We start from the raw sequence: 22,065 nt of genomic DNA, 5'->3' as shown, positions 1-22,065 counted from the left end.
TTTATCTAAAATGATTTTTGATCCATTACAATGTTTGAGAATAGAATTTCCTTTGAATCTTTGTGTAGTATTTGTATGTAGTTCATAAAATGCCGAAATGAACCATGACTTCAATCTTCTGTTTCCAGTTTCCAAAGGAAGGGTGAGGGAGGGATAATACTTATACATTGTGAATTTATTTTACACTGAATGGGCAAAACTGAATCAAACATATAAAAACCTGGATAAAAGTGGATAATATTTCAAAAAACTGTTTGGTTCCGCTGTTTTTTTCTGGTTGCTCCTTTTGGTCTTGAGACTTGGGATTTAGCGCCTTCATATAATGCTGAACACTTCACAATTATTCAATTGTTTATCTGAAGAAAAAAATAGGTGGGTTATATCTATGATATAACCGCTAGGTTGACGTGGGACTTCCGTTTTCTTAGTAATCATTTGTTCGAATTGATTAAGATATTGCTCGAATGTAACAATTTTCGGTTTCAATTAAATTCAGCAGATATGTTGATATGATATGTAAGTAAATAATTTGGACAAATGCCATGTAATGTAATGCACCTTGGTTTTTATGGCTGTTTGTTTTATTTTATTGATTTTGGCCTTACGTCTTCACAACATGGCCTGATTCAGAATTTTTCTTCAATTAACTCGGTTCGTGGCTATCTCTCTCCAATTCCGCGAGCACCCCGTGTTCCCCATGTCATGCTTCACTTGGTCCAACCTCCTTGCTCGTTACACTCCTCGTCGTCTCGTACCAGCCGGATTCCCGATGAACACCATTTTTGCAGGATAGTTGTCTGACATTCTTGCAGCATGTCCTGCCCAGCGTATCCTTCCAACTTTGATCACTTTCTGGATACTGGGTTCGCCGGTGAGTTGTGTGAGCTCGTGGTTCATCCTTCGCTTCCATACGCCGTCCTTATGTACACCGCCGAAGATGGTTCTTAACACCCGTCGTTCAAAGATACCGAGTGCTCACATGTCCTCTTCGAGTATTGTCTATGTTTCGTACCCGTAGAGGACAACCGGTCTTATGAGCGTTTTGTACAGGGAAGATTTCGCACGATTGCTAAGTTTGACTTTAAGTGTTTGTGAAGACCATAGTAGGTACGACTCCCATTGATAATGCGTCTCCGGATTTCGCGGCTGGTATCATTATCAGACGTTACCATTTTGCCAAGATAGACAAATTGGTCCACTACCTCGAATTCATCGCCGTCGATCAATACACTAGTACTTAATAGGATCCGGAAGCCAGCATGTATTTGATTTTAGACGCATTGATTTTCAGTCCAATTCTGTCTGTTTCGTGCTTAAGTCTGGCGTAATGTTCAGCTTCCGCTTCGAATGTTCAGCCGACATTGTCTACGTCGTCAGCGGAGCAGATTAATTGACTGGATCTATTGTAAATCGTACCACGCAAGTTAAACGCAGCTCGTCTCATAACACCCTCTAGCGTTAAGTTGAACAGCAGGCAGGAAAGACCATCACCTTGTCGAAGTCCCCTGCGGGACTGGAACGAATCAGATAATCCCCCCCATATTCGCACACAGCACTGTATTCCATCCATCGTAGCCTCAACCAGCCTCACGGGAAAGCCGTTCTCGTCCATGATTCTCCATAGCTCTTTTCGTGTTACTGAATCGTATGCGGCTTTAAAGTCGATAAAAATATGGTGCGTAGGGACTCTTTACTCATAGCATTTCTGGAGGATCTGCCGCAAGGTGGATATTTCGTCAGTAGCAGACCGATCAATAACCTCCCACGAATCTGTTTGTCGGTGGCGATAGACGACGGAAGATAATTTGGGAAAGCACTTTGTAGGCGGCATTCAGAACGGTGATTGCACGAAAGTTTTCACAGTCTAGTTTGTCCCCTTTCTTGAAGATAGAGCAGATAACCCAATCTTTCCACTCCTCCGGTAGCTGTTCTGTTTCCTAAATTCTGACAATCAGCCGATTCAGATAACTAACCAACGTTTTCGGGCCCAACTTTATGAGTTCTGCTCCGATGGCTGTGTAATGGAACACATTTCGGTTGGAATAAAAGTATGTATTTGCAGTTTCAATTTCCTTCGGGTTTCAAGTCTGTGTTGGTGAAACCGTGAATCGGGCCAATCAAAACATGACAGTTAAGGCGTTTAGATACCGCTTGACATTTTACAGTTATTCAATTGGTTATCAAATAAAAAATAACATTTTATTAATTGTGAATTGCGTATAAATGTCCCCTATCAATTGATGCAAGCATCTTTCCGATCAATTAAGAAATGGTCGAGATACAAGCATTCGGAATCCTCCATTTTTTCCTGCATGTTAGCAGCTCATAGTGGATCACACCCTTTTAATCTCACCAAATACAGATCATTGTTTGGTACCGTGGATATTCGGCTTCGGTGTTGATGTTCCTAGTTGGCCGAGGCCTACATAAGATATTTGTTGGAAATTGTTGCACGAAAAGTGATTGTCGATTTTTCCATTACATATAAAATACAATTTTTTTGTACATCGAATAAATAAGATGGTATGTACTAGAGATGGGCGAGCGCTCACGAGCCGATTCGTCAGAACGAGCGTATGATCCACGGTTCTTTACAAGTGAACCACGGTTCAAAAAAGAGTCGCTTTTGGGAAAAATCTCTACTCAAAAAAGCCGTAGTTCAAAAAAGGGCCGCTTTTGGAAAAGAGTCTCGTCTCAAAAAAAGGCTGCGGTTCAAAAAAGAGCCGCTTTTGGAAAGAGTTTCGGCTCAAAGAAAAGACGCGGTTGGAAAGAGTCTCGGCTCAAAAAGAGCCGCGGTTCAAAAAAGAGCCGATCAAATGGGCCGGATCTTTTCAATGAACGAGCGGTTCTAAGTCGCTCACTGAAATGAACCGTTTTGCCCACCGCTAGTATGTACATCATTTTAAAGCTAAAACTATCAAGTTTTGCAATATTTTAACGAACAATTTTTTTACCGCATCGCAAATCGAAAGGCAGTTTGAAAACTTTTTTGAAATCGATGCAAAAGTTTGAATACTTTTTTCATCAATGGATATTTTGTTAATTATCCTTGTACAGAATTTATTGCATTTTTTGAAACCAGTTTTTTACAAATTGTGTAGCGAAAACCATTTCTCAAAGCTACTGGGGAAGTTTTGTACGATTTAAATGTAGTTTTTTTGTGCGGTCTTATGCGGATTTCTCTTCTGGGACCTTTGTTCAGGAATATGTCATTGACTTCTCATTCAAACCAGGATAAAGGACGAAATGAAAACCATTCCTGTTATGACTACCCCCAGGCAGCTGAATGAAGGTATTCTGAAAACAAATCGCTATCGGAAAACCGGAGAAACTTCTCCTCTCATTAGTGTGACCTTTACAACACAACACAACAAAGGGAGACCTACAGCGAGATGTAAGTGGATGTGATCAATTGAAGAAAATTAATTTCCGTCATGCTCGGAATGCTGCTACCCGTCGATGGCAAGTGTCTGCACGATAGTAGTAATTCACGCGGATATCATTTCAATGCGGGGGAAGAAACTGCATCGACAGCAGCACCCAGACTCATCAATGTTTCCAACATTTCATTATCGTGGAAATGTGTGACATGAATCTCGTTCGTAGGGCTTTGCCCTCACCCGCACCCGCGTGCGGGTGTCGCTCGAGATGGCATTCTTCCCCCTGGTGCGAAATAGATTGGTGAGAAAATTGCCTCTGGGATGCAGTTAATCCAATTAGGTTTAATTAGAGAACGACGTCAGAGGGTGGTACTGTTTGGACTTGTCATATTTTATTTATATTACATGGTGGCAACTTCTTAGAGTAATTACTTTACCATAGCTTTCTACTAATCCTGGTTCCGAAGAATATGACACGACAATTTTGCCAAGCTCGACGTTTTGACATTGTGAGGAATGTAAGTGTTTCAGTTTTCGCGCAAACACTTAATAAACCTATTAACGTGACCCACTTTTATCCACAAAACGTCAGAGATGATAAGATAAAATCATTCGCGGTAGCACCGCGAGTTGTAGTAGCTATCTGTTGCATGCTGCATTGATGGAATATTTCTTGCAGAGGAATTTGCTTCCCTTGTTATTATTGGGTTGGGGGAAAAGAAATGTCGTATTTCTGATTGAAATTTGAAGCTTTATTCACCATACTTAAAATTATCCAATTAAAGTCAAATATGCGCCGTTTTGTTCGCAAACTTGTTGCCATTTAGATGGCAACTTCATTATCCCCCCCTTATAAAACCCCCCCTCCTTATTTGCAAAAAAACTCAGATAGCCAGTTTTCGCAAGCCTCTTTTGAGGCCAACTTAGTATCACCAAGAGCGTTTTGCATGGAACGGAAGGGATGATAATCACTTGGAGCCAGGTCCGGACTATACGGTGGGTGCAATAGGACATCCCATCCGAGCTCCCGTAGCTTCTGGCGGGTCATCAAAGATGTGTGAGGCCGAGCGTTGTCCTGGTGGAAAACAACACCATTCCTATTGATCATTTCTGGTCGCTTCTGGTCAATCGCCTGCTTCAAACGGTAAAGCCAGTAGATAACCGAGTTGAGGGTCTGGCCATAGTTGAGCAGCTCATAGTGGATGATTCCTTCCAATCCCACCAAACACACAGCAAAACCTTCCTGGCCGTCAATCCGTGCTTGGCGATGGTTTGGGCCGGCTCACCGCTCTTCGACCACGACTTTTTTCGCTTTAGGTTGTCGTACGTGATCCACTTTTTATCACCAGTCACCATCTTCTTCAAAAATGGGTCGAGTTAGTTCCGTTTCAGCAGTGCATCGCAGGCATTGATTCGGTCTAAAAGATTTTTTTTGTGTCAACTCGTGTGGCACCCATACATCCAGCTTTTTTTGGAATCCAATCTTCTGCAAATGGTTTCAAACGGTGTTGTGGTCTATACCCAGTTCCTGGCCAATCGAACGAGTGCTCACATGCCGGTCTACTTGAATGATTTCAACGATTTGATTGGTTCCCACGACGATTGGCCTACCAGTACGGGGTGTATCTTCGACAGCCACTACACCATATCGAAATCGATCAAACCAACGCTGTGCTGTGCGAATCGTTATAGAATCGGGTCCATAAACTATACGATTTTTTTCGGCCGCCTTCGTTGCAGTTTTACCTCGCAGGTAGTAAAAACGTAAAATATGGCGAATTTCTTTCTCGGTGGACTCCATCTTTGACGCGCTATAACTTGAGACTGAAAAGGACAATCACAACACTGTCAAAACTTGTAGCACAGATTGTTGTCTTTAAATAGCTGTATAGTATGACCCGATGCAATAAGTACAACACAATATATGTTTAAGTGTTGCCATATATTGACAATATACGACATTGATTTTTCCCCAACCCAATATCAAATTTTCCATTAAACCGAATTGCATGTGATTCTTGAAAGCTCGTTTGCTCAGTAAAAACTAGCCTCGTATTCCCCGGAATTCTTTCGTTCAATTAACATTGTTTACTTTACAAACTGACTTTTTGTCGTTTGAATACCTCTGGGATATCAAACTAGGAGAAACTCTGAAGCATTTAACAGACAGAGCATGGTCATATGTGCTCCACCTACTATCCGCAAACTGGCCACATCTGGTTTCATTTTTTATTCGTCTGATGATTGCACTTATCGGCCCAGCACTGTCCGGCGGCTCACAACCGAACCACAATATATGTACATTGTCTGTTCCCATCCCATGTAGAGTCGGCCAGACTGTGGGAAGATGCATTTACTCCCCCATATCGCACACCGGTTCCGTTCCACTGCGGAGCGGCGGATGGGCGTTCAGCTCGGTTCGTTGACAGGCTGCAGCTATACTGTCAATGAAATGGTACACACACACACACACATATATTCCCGGACCATCCATATGGTTCTAGCCCGGTGAGCAGCACTGGAATGACAGACCGAGTTAGATCGTCATTTGTCATAACTGTGTTTAACAAATAGTAGCAGCGGCAATGGAACTTCCAGCGAGCTCCAATTTGTTATGTGAATTCTAGCTAATGTCGGTGTGTATACATTGGAATAAAGATTGTTGAACTTTAATTATAAGAGAAAACTTCATTTTTCCGGCTTCTCTCACTCTAGGGTGGGCTATTTCCAAACAGAAATGTTTGGTTCAGTTTGTATTTTTTTCGTCGATTCAACGTGTTTGAAGGTTGAGCATCTCAAGCGGAGGAAATTTCTGTGGACGAAGCTGTTTAGTTTGTTCGGATCTGAGACGAGACATGACAATAGGGGGCCGATTCCGGACCACTTTTTCTGGAAAACTTGGACTACTCACAACTCGGCTTCTGATTGGTTGATGAGGAAACAAATTGACAAAGATACATATACAAGAATAGGATTTCCAACTTTTCTACAGTGTTGCCAAAAATATTAAAAATTGAATAATAGTTGCATTTACATTTCAATTCAGTGAAAATCTATAGGGGAAAGTAGGTAAAGAAGGACACCCTAAGGTGTAATCTCAATTTTTACACATATATAGCATGATCGAAGTTGTTGTACAAATTGAAACGTCAGGTCCTTTTCTATCATAATTACCGTTGATACTAGTAAATTTATTCCAACATTGATGTATTCTGGGTCATTGAAAAAAATGCATCGCAATACTATTTCTTCACATGGTCGGGAAAGACGGACATCTGGAACGGGTAAGACGGACACTAAGGTGGGAAAGATGGACACTTACGGAAAAGTTGTAGTTTTTGTACGTATTTTAGTGTTTTCAGCATTGGGGAGTGTTCTTGAATTACGCTACGATTCGACAGGCTACCCATGTTGTTCGTGGACAGTTTCATCCTTGGAAGGGAAGGGCGGGCCATTGTCCTCGCAAAGGAAGGAAAAGGATCTGAAATAGCCAACAACCTGTCCACGCATATTTTAAATGACCTCCTAGGAAGACGATAATTCATTTGTAAAGTTTAATGATACACTTAAAAATATTTCAAAACGAAAGTTTATTTATAAAACATTAAAAACAATTCATCGATGGTTTAAGTTCATTTGAGTATTTAAATTAATTCAATTTTCAGTGGGAATAAAAAAACAAGAAAAAAAGAATAATCAAGAGCAGTTCTGACAAATAGTTGCAGCAGAAGTAAAGCATTCAGCGTGGAACCATGAAAGGCATTGTAAGCATATTGTCCAACCTGTCCCGAAATCTGAATAAAAAAACTGACTTCCGCATTTCTCGCATAAATTATCAGATGAGGTGTCCCCTTTGCCCTTATTTTGCTTAGGCTTCTTCGAAGAGCGTTGTTTTTGTTCTTTTTTGATGGATTTAATGTCTTTCGATGCTTTCGCCTTCTTCAAAGAGTCAGCGTATTGAGCAGACGTTATGTCAGTTGCCTTTTCTGCTTGGCGTTTTCTCTTCGTGACTCTCGGGGTGACCATTTTCGGTAACGGAAGTATGATCGACGGAGATATTTCAAACACCGGGTTATTGCCGTTGAGATGCTGTCCGGTTCTGCGAAATCAGCCATGATGTCTTCGGGAAGCACTTGAACTTCTTTATCCTCACAGGAATGCGATTTACAGTCGATTGACTAGGCGCACCTTCAAGATGCAATTGAAACGTCTCTTCTTCACGAAGAATCTCAGGATCGGGTTGATCAGTCACCGTGGCCGGGGCAAAGTCATCATCGGAAAAAATATTGCAATCAAATGGCCAAATTCCTGTTTTTTCGAACCCATCCTCAGCAATTTCCGTAGTAGCCGCCTTGATGAATGCAGGTATCATGAGCTCGGCAACGTCATATTGGCTGACGACTTTACCTGGATTCTGTTGTAGGAAACGCTCTACTTCCTGTGCGTAGTACGTCTTGAAAGGTGCCATAAAGGATACATCAAGCGGTTGAAGTTTGTTGCTAGTGTGAGGTACAAAGGTACAAAGGTGTGAGGTAGAACCTTAACAAAGTTAGCTCTAGCTTTCTCGGTAAAAGCTAGGTTCTTCGTGTGCGACGAGTGTCCATCAATTATGAGCAAGGCAGGACTGTCTTCAGAAGGTTTTACATGCTCCAAAAAGTGATCGAACCACTCATTGAATATTTCGACCGTCATGTAACCCGATGCATTACAGGCAAATTTGCTTCCACGTGATGCCCCTTTCTTCAAAGCTTCGTGCATCCGCATGCGAAGAAAAATGAAGAACGGCGGAAGGTGCTGTCCGGTTGCGGACATGCACATTACTGCCGTAGTTGTTTCTCCGCGTTCCGCAGATGTAATACCACCAACCTGTTTTTTGCCTTTCAATGCCGCTACCTTAGACTTCTTCGGAGGAACCTGTAAGAAAGTATGAATAAAAAATTAAACTGATTTTTAAACTAACTACAATGCCAAAACAAATACTAACGGTACAAACACTAGTCTCATCGGCGTTCAAAACACGATCTGGAGTCAATTTGGGTTCTTTCAGCGAATCGTAAAACGCAGATACTGCTGGCTCGGGCGGCAGAGGTAGCTTCAGGTTTAGGGAACGACAATTTGGGATTTCGTTTCAGAAAATTGCTTAGCCAAGCTTTTCCAGCCATCTTGGTAGACTTGTTGAACGGGTGTGGCAATCCATTTTTTTCCGCCAGATCAAAAGCAAGCTTTCGAACATTAGTCATCGTTATTCCATAGAACCTTTTTTCCAAATCCAACAGATGTTGTACCAGCTCCTCTTCTTGTTGAGAATTGAATACGGAATCAAGAGGTCCTAGCCGAGTTGATACAGTTGGACTTGTGAGGTGGCGAATCAGTGTGGCTCTTGGAATTGCGTAACTTCTTGCTGCTGTCTTCACCGGCGATCCACTTTTTACAGCCTTAATGGCTTGTTCCAACTACTGAGCGGTTCATGACTGCCGGTTACTCTTGCGCTTGTAATTTGTAGGCATCTTTATAGTAAAACCAAAAAGTTTTGTTAAATACCCTAGGAAAATACTAGTGTCCGTCTTTCCCGAACTGGCAGCTTTTTTTTCGAATGACCGAATGATCCTATAAGCGTTGAAAAACCTCTGATTTATCACAGGATAGTTAATGATGGACTAAATAAACACTTACCCGTTGGAGGAACACGTAAAAAACAAAAAATCACGAACTTTTCGCTATTTTCTACGGAGTAAAAAATTACATCGAATGGTGCACCCGCGAAAATAATTTTTGTTTTGTTTACAATTTTGACAGTTCGCTCGCTGGAAATCAACAGTGTGTCTCGAAAGTACTGATACACTTTATTGAAAGTATTTGCATAACTAAGATATTCAAAAAAATTTAGTTAATGAAATATTAAAAGTGTCCATCTTACCCGCAGTGTCCGTCTTTACCTACTTTCCCCTACTATCGATTCTTTGTATGTTCTCGTTTCTTTTATGTTCTCTGAAGAGAGGAAAACTGTATCGCACCTTTTTGTGATTCTCTTGCCATCTAGCATAGCACAAATAGCGACGGCCTAGGAGAGAAGAGCATTCAATTATTTTTCAAATGTAAAGCAGTCAACAATTCGAATTAGGAGCAAATAACAAATAATAACCAAGGCAGCAGAAAGAATATTCAAAATCATGTTGCAACCTAAATAAACTTACAATAATATATACATACAAAAAAAAAACACTGAATAACCGCTATGTTACAATAATTTTAACTTTATCAATATTATAATAATATAATAATTGTATCAATATTTCAGTACTGTTAGTATTTGAATGATATCAGGGTTCAATTATAGGGTCTTATTCCCGTATAGACTTCACGGTGAAAACGAAATGAAGTGTATGCGCGATGACAACGGTACGGTGTCGACATCTGTATACGAAATTTGTTTTTAACTACTGTATCATAGCCGGCCAGAAAACAGTTTTAAATTGCTAAAATCTGAATAAAAAATGTTACTGGGCGTTATTTATTTACTTGAAGCACGTTTTCTTACCCTAACTTAACCTATTTTCTATACACTTTCCGATATTCCCACTAAAACATATCACTATAATAAAAAGTTATCTTCAGACACAATTCTTGTATGAGATTGTTTTACCACATGAAGAAACCAAAGTTTTGCATTCACATTGAACACTAATTTGATACGGAGAAGTAAATTTTCGTTCATAATTTCTATTTGAAAAATGTTCGTTTCGCCTGAAAATCCATTATTATCTTTGACGCTTCTTTAACTCGTACAACGAAGTTCAATGACGTGTCGATCATTTCGTTTTCATCGTGAAATGTATACGGGATTAAGGCCCATAGTATCTTGATAAAACCATAAATTTTACTCATGCACTTCAACACATCATACTCCTGCAACGAATATACGTTTTATTGTTTTCTTTGTTTCTTATTGTTTAAAATATGTGACATTCGGTTGAATAATAATACAAAAAAATGGTACAGCTCAGAAAATACACAATAGGAAGAACACATGTTTCTCTCATGGGAAAATATTCTTCTGAAATTTTATTACATTTGGCAACCTTCACGTCTCGCTTCCCTGTTATCTAGCACTTGGTCAACGAAAATGCAGAAACAAGAGTAAAAAGCAAGTTGTCACGTCTTGTCTTAAGTTCGGATTCGTAGACTAAATCTACTGAATTTAGCAGAATATCTAGATATTTAACCCTCTGTACTCGCGCGCAAAATCATAACTCCTATACTCGCGCACGGTGTCACAGACCGTTCGTGTTTCTGTAATATTGCTATTGTGTATTTTCCAGGCGTTATTGGTATTTATTGAAGGAAATAAATAAGATTGGTTGAAAAGGCTCCAGAAAATATTTTTTCATCAAGTTCATTCTGTTTTAATAGTCATTTATTTCAGCCTCAAACCTCAAAACTGAATTATTGATTTTTCAGTTTATGAGCCCGGTGTCCTAGTATAACAGGGTTAAACAGATATTCTGCTATCTGTATAATAACTTGTTATTCTGAGCGACTTTTTTCTCTTTGATTGTGTGGAATGAGATGTACGGCCGGTGCGAGATGGAAAATGGAAGGTGGGAAGATTTTTTTAAATCTGTGACGTCACAGATTTTGTTTATGTATGTTACTTTTCTTATAATAGTCCACTACATAGGAAAAGTGTTGTTATTAAAACTAAAAATAAGCAAATGAAATGAACGAACTAGTTTTTTTTTCCTGAATCAATGCTAGCGTTCAATATCATAAGGGCCCGACATTTGAACAGAAACTGAAATTTCAGTATTTTGACGTAGGACTACGTCTTTCATTTCTGTACCGGGGTTCAAAGTTTCGAAAACGGGAGAATGACGCTGGAGTGCAAGGTTTCGCACATTAATACCTCTTTACCGGCTGAATGGTATAATACTCACTTCATCTGAAAGATAAAATGTCAACGAGTTATATGATTGTTACTTATTAGTCCAAAAAATCGTTTCAATAGCTTAAAAATTGCTTTGAAAGCAAGCTATTGAAATCATCATTGCTCATTGATGATGATTGGTGATCGCAATGTGCTCCCGAACACGGACGCAAAATCTAGGCACCTGGAGGAACCGTCATAGCGAATACATGCAAGCTGCGACTTCTTTTGCTCGCTTGCATTAGTGTTTGGGAAACCATAGCGGACACATGCAAGGCGTGAGTACTTTTACTGGCACCAGTTTCTGTTCTGCTTTCGCATGGAACAGTTATGAAGAATTGTTTGCGTGTGAAGCGAATAATCGCATTTACGGATAATGGTGATCAAATCGATATCATATTAAGTTGGATTATATCATTGATAATGTAAGGGCCGACATAAGAAGGATTTGCAATATTTTTAGCGCAACACATGCTACTCATCGTTTATCTAGTTGAAAAAAAAAAGTTACAACACTTATACCGAGCCATTTTTCAAAATATACATACCACATTGTAAAATGGCGATTTTCTAACCATTTAAATGTAGAAATAATACGTGAACCGGAACATTTGAAGATATGTTCTGATTTTTCTAAAAAAAATGAACGACCAAAAAAAAACATCATCATCTTACTCGCTGCGCCATCTGGTTGTAAATCTAACATAAATTTGTCAATAGAATCAGTTTCTGTTCTTCTGCTTTCGCATGAAACAATCATGAAAAATTGACACTTCACGATAAAAACGAAATGAATTTTATGCAAGGTTATATAGACTTTATTTCGTTTTCACCGTGAAGTGACGCCCTCAGTTTCTATTCTGCGCATGGAGTGATCATGAAAAATCTCGTGTTATTCTAACGAAAACAAAAATGAATCATGTATCAAACATCTTTAGTTGCTTTTACAAGGCCACTCAAATTCCATCGGTTCGTTTCGGGATCACCAACAAGTTCGAAAGAGTTGAATTTTATGTTGATAACAATTACATACTTATACTCATAAAATCACACACTAACGAGAAAAACTTTCAGCAATCTCTCAAAATATTCATTCATTCATTCATTTAGATTGATTCAGATGCAATTTTAAATAAATGATTACCTAGCCAACGGTAGTCCTACGTTAACCTTGCGGTTATATCACATATATAACCCACTTCTTGTTTTTGAAATGTTCTAAACTTAATTTCAATTCAATTTTACTTCTCTTTACGTCGAGCAAAAACCAAAACAAACAAAGTCAGAGTCACACAATCTTTTGTTCCTATGACGGATAAACATTTGACAGTGCATGGGGAAAAAGGTTGCAATTTTTTTTTCATGTAAAATCAACTTGAAAAATCAATTTAATTGACTCCGTATGACTTAGATTGAGACGAAAAGTTTTCCGCTTGAGTCTTAGTTTAAGACGATTGAAGTTTTCAGCACCCTAATTGTGAAAAAAGTAATTACAATTGCAGACAAAAGTCAAACTTTCATGAAGTTGCTCTAGAATCCAAACATAGTAGACATTAGAATACTATTTCCGAAATCAAAGGAAATATTAAACATTTTAGTTCGTGATATGTTCCGGTTTTTTTTCATAATGGGAAAAATATGGTATGCCTGGTTTGTGGACTTCCTATCTTCCTGGCTACTAACACAATCAAAGTTCAACACAACCAAAACCCGTGAATCTTCCCACCTTCTGTTCTTCATCTCGCGGCCGGTGTCGTTTCCCATGTTTGACATATGTAAGAGGAAGTAGTAGAGTATTTTATTTCGTCAATTGTTGAAGTTCCATTTTAAGGTAGTCGGCGGCGATACAATTTTCTGTGATAGCTTTTGCGAATTGAAGTTTGTATTTATTCCCGTGTAGCAACAAGTAGGTGAGGTAAATTAATTTGAAAAATTCCCCAGAATCCAATTAAACGGTGGAACTTCAAATAATTGTATTCACGGAGTCCAACTATTCAATGTATAAGGACTGACCATTTCTAAGCCAAGACATACGTGACCGGAGCAACCCGAAGAAAACGCTGTACAACAACCCCTGAAAATAAATATTTAGCCCATTTTTTGACATCCTCAGACATTACAATCAATGAGCTCAAAAGTTTCATTATATGTGCTATTCACCCATACTGGTACAGTATTTACTCAAGCGAGAGGCGAGTTGATGTAAAATATATATGCCATACCAACATAGCAATATAGGAGAGCAAAATAAGAGACACTTTGCAAATAAACACACATCAAAGGTATCACGTTAAAATAATCTATATTTTGCTCTCAAAAAAACACAAGATCCTATTTCATTTTAAAATGTGGTGTAATATTATCGTGCTTAGGTTCATCAACACCAGTGGTTGTGTGAATCAGCCTTACAACCCCGCCGACCTTGGTCCAATCACCGCTTGGGATCACTTGTATTTTATGTTTTTTTTTTTGATACAATTCCAAGCTGACACTCAGTCTGAGAAAATGAAAAGTCTGCTCCATTCATAAAAACATTTTAACACCCTAAAAAAACAATACGGTGTACACCTTACAACATTCCCAAAAATTCTATGGGATAAGATAAAAATTGTGAACCTGTCTGTTGTGAAATCATCAAGTGGTATAAGATTAAGATTTGTTTTGGTATTTAAAATAATTGATAATCAAAAATCTAAATTTTCGTTTAGAGGAAAATACAGCCAGCTAAAAACGGCTGTGTACATGTAGTTTGTCGAATGAGGAAAACTTAACGATAGTATAGTAAATGATTTTTGTTTGTCCAGTCGAAAATATGATCATAGTTTGTCCACTTTTTCGAATGCTCTAATTCAGCACAACTTTGTCAAGTCAGGTATTCTAATGTTTCAAAACATATAAATAAAATTGTCTTTTTCATGATTTACAGTAATTTTATAGTACATTTTTACGGAATCACATGTTTTAAAGGATATAAAATACATCATCTATTGGTGTCAATGCACCCCTCATTCTAGCTAACTTTTAATCGATCACCAGAAGATTATTTCGCACGTATTCAGATCTTTTCTGGATTATAACACTTACAAATATTGTAAACATAATTCTTGTACACTACAAATGGTGATTTACATAGCTAAACCAATAAATTAACGCATTTTGATGAACTCAATTCTGATCATGAGTTGTCCAATTCAATAATGTTGTTTTGTCCACATGATTTCTATGGCAACCGCTTGGCGCGCTGCAGTTTGTTTATTGTGTCCTTCGCGAATAGCAGAAATAAAGTTTCTCTATGTTGAGTGTGTGAGGAGAACACTTTTAAACTGCCCAAGAAAATGTAATATTCTAAAGAAAGCCTAAATTATGAATGGATCAATATGATGACAGTAAACTCAAGCAACGTTAAATGCAACATCTACTTGAGAATTCAAATGTTTTCATTCAAAAATTGTGATTTCTAAAGCCGGACAAACCATGATCATTTTTTGGGCAAACCATGATCAGAGGTGGTCAAACCATGATCATAATTCCTCTTTAGGGAAAGTAATGTTTGTTCGCATGTTAAGCATACGTATTACATTGTGTAGAATGGATAACAGCGAAAAAGTCAATTTTGTTCATTTTGTCGTACACGTCTCCTATACAAACATGGGCAGTGTTGTATTACGTGTTCATGTGAAAAATAAAAAAAAAGTTGACAATTTGCACTGGAAAATGTTTTTTTTTCATAGATAAAGACAAAAATGTTAACCAGGCGGCTAAATTTGTAAACAATGTTTATGCTCCAGATACTCTAACGGCCAATTATGTTCATTTTTGCTTCCGTCCATTCCTGCTCGGAAACATGTCAAGTTTAACGTGAATAACTCAAGCGTAATTCCGGTTTTATTTCATCCGACACAACACGACACGATATTGCGCGGGTCCAACGAAATATTCTCAACCCAATAACTATAGTTTGTATGCTGATTTACAATATTCAAGATGCTATGTTAAAGCATTAAGACTATTGTTTATTGGAACATGTCCATTTTCCAGCAGTACTACAATAAATCATAAATTGTATATTATGATAAATTAGTATTATAAATAAATCAGTATGTCATGATAAATTAGTTTGATATCGCGCTAAAGAACAACATATTCAACATTATAAAAGAATTTGAGAAAAAATTACCCTTCCATCATTTCTGAACATCGAGTCTTTTAATATCTGGACGAAAAAAAAACTGTTCTACGAGTATCTTGGACCCATGTTGATGATATAAAAATGTTGAGTACTTAGAATAAAGATCTTTTTTTTTTTAATTCCTTTTGTTTATTTTAGGCTCATTAGCATTTTAGCTGTAACAGAGCCGAATTTTAATCGTGTACATGTCACATGTTCATCATATCTATAATTAGCACATTACACAGGTGCCATTTTCGGCGTTAGAGTATTCCCTTCTATACCATTGCATATGGTACACATTTACACAGTAGCCATTTAGGCGTAAGAGTTTTCCTTCTGTTCTTCCATTATCCAGTTAGACCGGACAGCAGAGACAGTTGATGATCATTGTTGAGTTATTTATAGAACAGCTGCCCGATGTGTCTTGCAGAGCAGAGCAGTTGTATGGATGAATCGATCTTCTTTCGACCGTGGATCGATCTCCATCGCTGATGATTGTTGCGTGGACGTAGTTATTCTGTAACAACACAAAGATGGCCAATGAGGGCCCTGAGTTTTGAACTCACGATCGATCGCTTACTAAAAGATCATTTCTTGCACTTCAAATAAAATATACTATATCCACGCAACAATCATCGGCGATGGAACGATTCATGGTCGAATGAAGATCGATTCATCCATACAACTGCTCTGCTTTGCCAAAAACATCGGGCTGTTGTGCTATAATTTAATAACACAACATTGATCATATCAACTGTCTCCGCTGTCCGGTGGACTAACTGAACAATGGAAGAACAGAAGGACTACTCTTACACCTAAATGGCTACTGCGTAGTTATCATATGCAATGGTACAGAAGAAATATTCTTACACCTGAAAATGGCTACTGTAATGTACAATTTATAACATGTACAACATTTACAACATAAAACACATACACGATAAAAATCCGACTCTGTCACAGCTAAAATGTTAATGAGCCTAAATAAATAAACAAATGGGATAAAAAAAGAATATATGGTGAAAAAAAATATTCCGATGTGGTTTTAATGAAATCTCGTACTTTTCTTCGAGTACCACCATCATATTTAGGAATACCACCTGAGCGGCCATTATATTCCACCATCTTTTCATCTCTGTCGCATCCTGAGTCACCTTTCCACTCTTCTTCAACTTTTGTTTGACAATTGCCCGATCTTTCTCAATTGGGTGAACTGATGTCGATTTCGAATCGGAATCCACCCCATTGGTTCGATACCACTGTAGTAAAGGGTGTGTCACATCAAATTGCATCACGGAAAAAACGCTGTAGAAATTTAATTTTTAGGAATTATATCTTCAGCTTTCGCTTATAATCAGATAAGAGTGTATAGATCACGTTGGCCATGCTTCACTGTCAATTTTTCGTAAATTTGGAAAAATGTCGTCGAACGAAAAAGAGCGTCGTGAATTAATCCTGTACACTCATTTCGAGAATCCGGAGTTGTCACATCGGGACATCGGTAAGATGCTGGGAATCGTCCAATCCACGGTCAACAGAGTACTAAAACGATACTTCGAGAATCTAACCATCGACCGGAAGGTGAAGAACGGCAAAAATGGATGCTCCGTCAGTGAAAAAGATCACAAGCGCGTAGTTAAGCAGTTTAGACGTGATCCGAGAAGTTCAGTCCGGGATGTCGCCAATAAGCTGAATTTGTCAAGTTGATTCGTCCAGCGGACCAAGCAGCGGGAGGGCCTGCGTACATACAAGGTTCAGAAGGCTCCTAACCGCGACGAAAGGTAAAACATGGTGGGGAAGACGCGAGCCCGGAAGCTGTGCACCGAAATGTTGACGAAGCCGCATTGCCTGGTAATGGACGAAGAAACCTACGTCAAAGCGGACTTTCGTCAGCTGCCGGGCCAGTTGTTCTTCTCCGCAGAGGACAAATTCAGCGTTCCGGAGGAGATTCGCAAGCAGAAACTATTCAAGTTTGCCAAAAAGTACATGGTGTGGCAAGCGATCTGCTCTTGCGGAAAGCGGAGCGCCCCCCTTCGTGATGACCGGCACGGTAAACAGGAGGGTTTACCTTATGGAGTGCCTACAGAAGCGCTTACTACCACTATTGAAGCAGCACGAGGGCCCGACCATCTTCTGGCCGGATCTCGCTTCGTGCCACTATTCAAAGGACGTGTTGGAGTGGTACGAAGCCAACGAGGTCACCTTCGTGCCAAAGGAAATGAACCCGCCCAACGCGCCGGAGCTTCGCCCAATAGAGAAATATTGGGCGATTATGAAGCAGGCCCTCCGGAAGAACCCAAAAGTTGTCAAATCGGAGGCGGACTTCAAGAGAAAATAGGTTTCTGTTAAAAAAAAACTACAACCTGACGTTGTACAGAACCTTATGGACGGGGTAAAGAAGAAGGTGCGAGCATACGGGCTTGGGCTCGAAATATGAATAAAAAGAAAATGCCAAAAGTTGTTTAATAGTTTTTATTTTACTGTCTGAAATTTTCAAAAGGATCGGTCTACTAGGCGAATTTCTACAGCGTTTTTTCCGTGATGCAATTTGATGTGACACACCCTTTACTGTAGTGGCAGCTTGCTAAATTATGCCGAAACTTTACAGGTCCATTGTGTGCTATAATATACGGAAGAATGCAGTTATCAGACACACCTTGTACATTGTGGAATCCATAGTCTTGTCTGTCCCGAAAACCTGGATTTCTCATCCGCAGCTGCAAATATCTCTGTCAGATCATAAGCGTTGTTGCAAATTTATCGGCAAAAACGAATCTGTACTTGCTAGGGACATCATTTGGTGGTATTACCGTATAATCTCCGGATGCTTTCATGCACTCTCTTCTGGATTGACTTCACGAGGTTACCTTTGCGGTTCAGCCTATCAGTATGTACCGTAACCTAATGAAGTCAATCCCGGAGACAGCATACCTTGCTTCCTGGATTTTCTCCGCGGTTATTCTTTATTCTTTGTATCCACAGGTCTACGAACTTGTTGACAATTTGCCACGGGATTTCTATCGGATTTGATCGGAGACTAGGCCGATCATTGCAAAACATCAATTTAATGATCCTGAAACCACTTCTCTACAGTGCGGGATGTACGCTTAGGGTAATCATCGTGCATAAACTGCCATTTCAGCGATATTTCCCATTCCGCATGTGGTAGCATTATGTTTTCATGAGTATAAAGATACTAGGCCGTATGAATAAAAACAAAATTCACCTTTACTTTACTTCATTCGAGCAGTCGAGCAGTGAGATTAAGTTTTTACTACGTTTGGTAAGAATAAAAGAAACAACAAAGTGTTTACTTTTCGAAAATGGATGTTTAGCTGATTTCGTATGAATAAAACAGCATTCATCAAGTATTTACTTCGTTATCATCAAGTATGCTCATGAGCATACTTTGGATCTGAAAACACATTCATTCGTTCTGATGTCATATCCGATTTATGTTTAATGCTGCTATCTTGCGCTTGAAGTTAAATAAGTTAACGATCCGCATTGATGGCATTGAGCTTTGTTTACTAGTTTAGGGGAGCGTAAAAAAATTGATTGGTTTTCAGACGGAATGAAATTATGAATGAAAAATAACCTTTCCGTACCAATTTGGCATTCTGTTTAAATGAAAAACACTTTTGTTTGCAGGTGGTGAAAAAATCTGGTACGAATATTGTTTTTGAAGGCAACTTTATATTATAATGAAAAGTTTCAGCGATGATGTTGGAAATGTATAGACAAAGGGTTAAATAAAAGTCAGAAAAAAGTGTTTAAAGTGATTAAATAACATGATGTGAACATTTTCATTCAAATTTCAACATTTGAAAACTGGCTTCGTGTCTTCTAATATGATAGGTATTACACTAACGAGATAGGGACCCAAACTATGGTCCTTAATTGAAAGTCGCCACCAGACGTCGACACTATTCCTTTTTCATCGCGAATTCACGCTATGTCCAAAAAAAAAATGTTTTGAAACGAAACCTAAACAATCTGTTGGTAGATGTTTGACAAAGTAAAAACTATGTTCGAATTCGAAAATCAAATTAGTAAAGTAAACTTTTATTCATACGGATTCAAGTAAATACTAGGAAAGTTTACTTTACTTGGAAACGGGCAGAATAAGTAAATAATTTTTTTTATTCATACGACCTACTGATTCATTATCTTTTTTATCCAGAAAATGAGACCGACTCCATTCCAGGAGATACATCTCCATGATATGATATGATTTCGTATTGTGGCTCGAAAGCAGGGTCAATACGCTGAACACAAGCAGGGCTTGTGATTTTCGAAATAAAAAAAAAGAGAAACAATGATGATTTAAACTACTCAAATGGGCTATATTTATTATCAGCGTCAAAGTGTTTCGTATCGCATATATCTTTTGGTGTCGCATAGGTATGATCTAAATTGGTGGTAAGGGCGCTTTTTGAAATTTCCTATAGCGTGTGGCATTATTGTTTTGTCTGACATTGTCCACATTTGAAAAGATCCATGTTTGAAGCGTTCATAATGCAGTGCTATGTTTTCCCTGAGATATGATCTATCAACTGACTTCTTACTGTTTTTGCTTTTCTTTAAATAAAGTGAAGATAACAACAGCTAATTCGGATTTTACAGAAAACTGGTCCAGAGTCGATCGCTCTTATGGCAGGTCTCTTGTTACTGTTTTTCGAGTCACGAAATGGATAATCCTGTATTATCACAAACTGTGAACTCATTCGAAAAACAATATTATTCGGGTCGCTGACTTTTTATCACTTCCAATCTTACTCTCGTCAATTGAAGGCTACGTAAATAGCAATGGATGATATCTCACAGAAACAGCTTTATGTAAAAAGCAAAAAAAAAAACAATGTGAATAAATAACTCAGGCACACACAATCAATCGCAGCGAGTTGTACTCGGATGGAGCAGCGCAGAAATTTCACGAGTTTTAAATCACGTCGAGTAATCAACAAAATACAACCATCAGGCAATCGCGAATGGGCTGAGTAGCCAGGTATCGAAGAAAGCATGCGATTCATCGTCTCTCTGGGGATCAGAGTGTATTGGTATTCATTCCAAACGTGCGCTCGTGGAAACAGTAATAATATACACAAATACGCTGGATAAGTAGATGAAGAAGGTGTTCTATTCATCGGTGCACGCAGGTAAAGGTAGAGGAACCTCGTGTTCACTAGTGGTGGTGACGGTATTGGCGGTTGTTACCGTTACAGAATGCTAAACTCTGCGAAGTGCCCACCGAGGAGCATACCAATACCATTGCCGCCACCTCTGATCGAACGTACCACACGGGCGGTTGTATTGTGAGGTGCAGTGATGAAGGGACCGTTTCCCAGGTATGCCGTCACTTCAGTTGGGATTTTTAAGTTCGCGGCGACGCAGCATATTAACAGTGGCAGAAGCTCTTATGGAATTGCTCCGATGTGGAGCGGAATTTGCCCCATCGGTCGCGTGATAAGCCAGTTTTGATTTCGAAGAAAAAATGACGTTCAACCGGAATGAAGAGTGACATTCAGGTGCGTTATTACGTGCAATAGTGATCGATTTTCTGCCGTTTTATAAGTGTAAGTTTGTGGCGAGGAAGCTGACATAACCTCGTCATGTTTGGTGCAGCAAAAGTGGATTGGAACTTAATTTTCTCACATTGGTGTTTTCGGGAGCGATCTCGAGGGGCGCGTAGAGTTTCTTCCCGTTTCCGCATTACGCCGAACCGTTAAGTGCCCTAATATAATAAGTCGGATGTTGTTTATGATTTCCTTTGGGCGTGTAAACGAGCACCAACGAAAGTTTATCAACGAAACGAAAAAAAAAATCGAATATGAAATGTGTGTTTTTTGTCCACTGAGTCATCTTGCGGGGGGTGGATACGAGTGCAACAGAAGGATTTCAGCGAGAGGGTCTTAATCAGGCTTAGCTGCAGCGCGGAATAGAGTTGGTTTTATTTGTTCAAAAATGTAAAAGTGGAAGAAGCTGTTGCTTCATTTTTTTGTAGCTGTTATTAATGTGTTGTGTTCTCTGATTTCGAGGGGTGATTGATTCATCGGCATTTTACAGCTATGCGGTGTGTGGGGATAGAGAGAAAGCGGTGAGATGTGTTCATTGGTGGTACAGAAGACTTATTTCGTTCCCGCGATGGATTAACAACAATGTCTAACGGAACACCGTTGTTGTTCTGATGATTTAACGTTGTTTTCGTTGCCATTAGCGCCAGCGACGCGACCGTGGTGTGCTTAATCCGTTGATCCGGGATGTGGATGTTTGTGGTGTTCGCTACGTTGTTATAAGCGCCTTACCAACAGAGACGTTTGAAGATTTATGTGCAGGTTGAGTGACTTTTATAGTGTTGGATCGTACAAGGTGCGTTTCAAAGTAAACAGCACTTTTTTTTGTAAAAGTACATTGTAGTGGAAACCACCTATCGGTGGATGTTGAAGCACCATCGGAATTTCAAGAACATGCAACTATTGGAATTCGAGTTACTACTTTTTGAGTGGAAGAGTGTGTTGACAGATTTTCGGTTTGGGCTCATGTGCGTGCTTCCGCTTAGCACTCTAGTGATTGGTTCCTGGGTTGCATTA

At 39.1% G+C, this 22,065-nt stretch overlaps 1 protein-coding gene across 8 annotated transcripts in view; it reads left to right on the top strand.

Moving 5' to 3' along the window:
• LOC129775118 (protein numb) overlaps positions 1-22,065 on the top strand; it is a 146,055-nt gene that overhangs the window by 104,212 nt on the left and 19,778 nt on the right. Inside the window, exon 1 of one of the 8 annotated variants that reach the window (XM_055779405.1) lies at positions 20,810-21,003. The exons of 5 other annotated variants lie outside the window; for them this stretch is intronic. The gene's annotated coding sequence lies outside the window, so the exon portion shown is untranslated. Of the gene's footprint in view, positions 1-20,809; positions 21,052-21,552; positions 21,573-22,065 lie in introns of those variants that run through there. 2 more of the 8 variants (XM_055779403.1, XM_055779406.1) reach the window with 2 other exon arrangements.

The sequence above is a fragment of the Toxorhynchites rutilus genome, chromosome 3 (assembly GCF_029784135.1).
Source record: "Toxorhynchites rutilus septentrionalis strain SRP chromosome 3, ASM2978413v1, whole genome shotgun sequence".
NCBI lineage: Eukaryota > Metazoa > Arthropoda > Insecta > Diptera > Culicidae > Toxorhynchites > Toxorhynchites rutilus.
The sequence above is the reverse complement of the archived record's forward strand: the minus strand, read 5'-3'. Positions and strand labels throughout refer to the sequence as shown.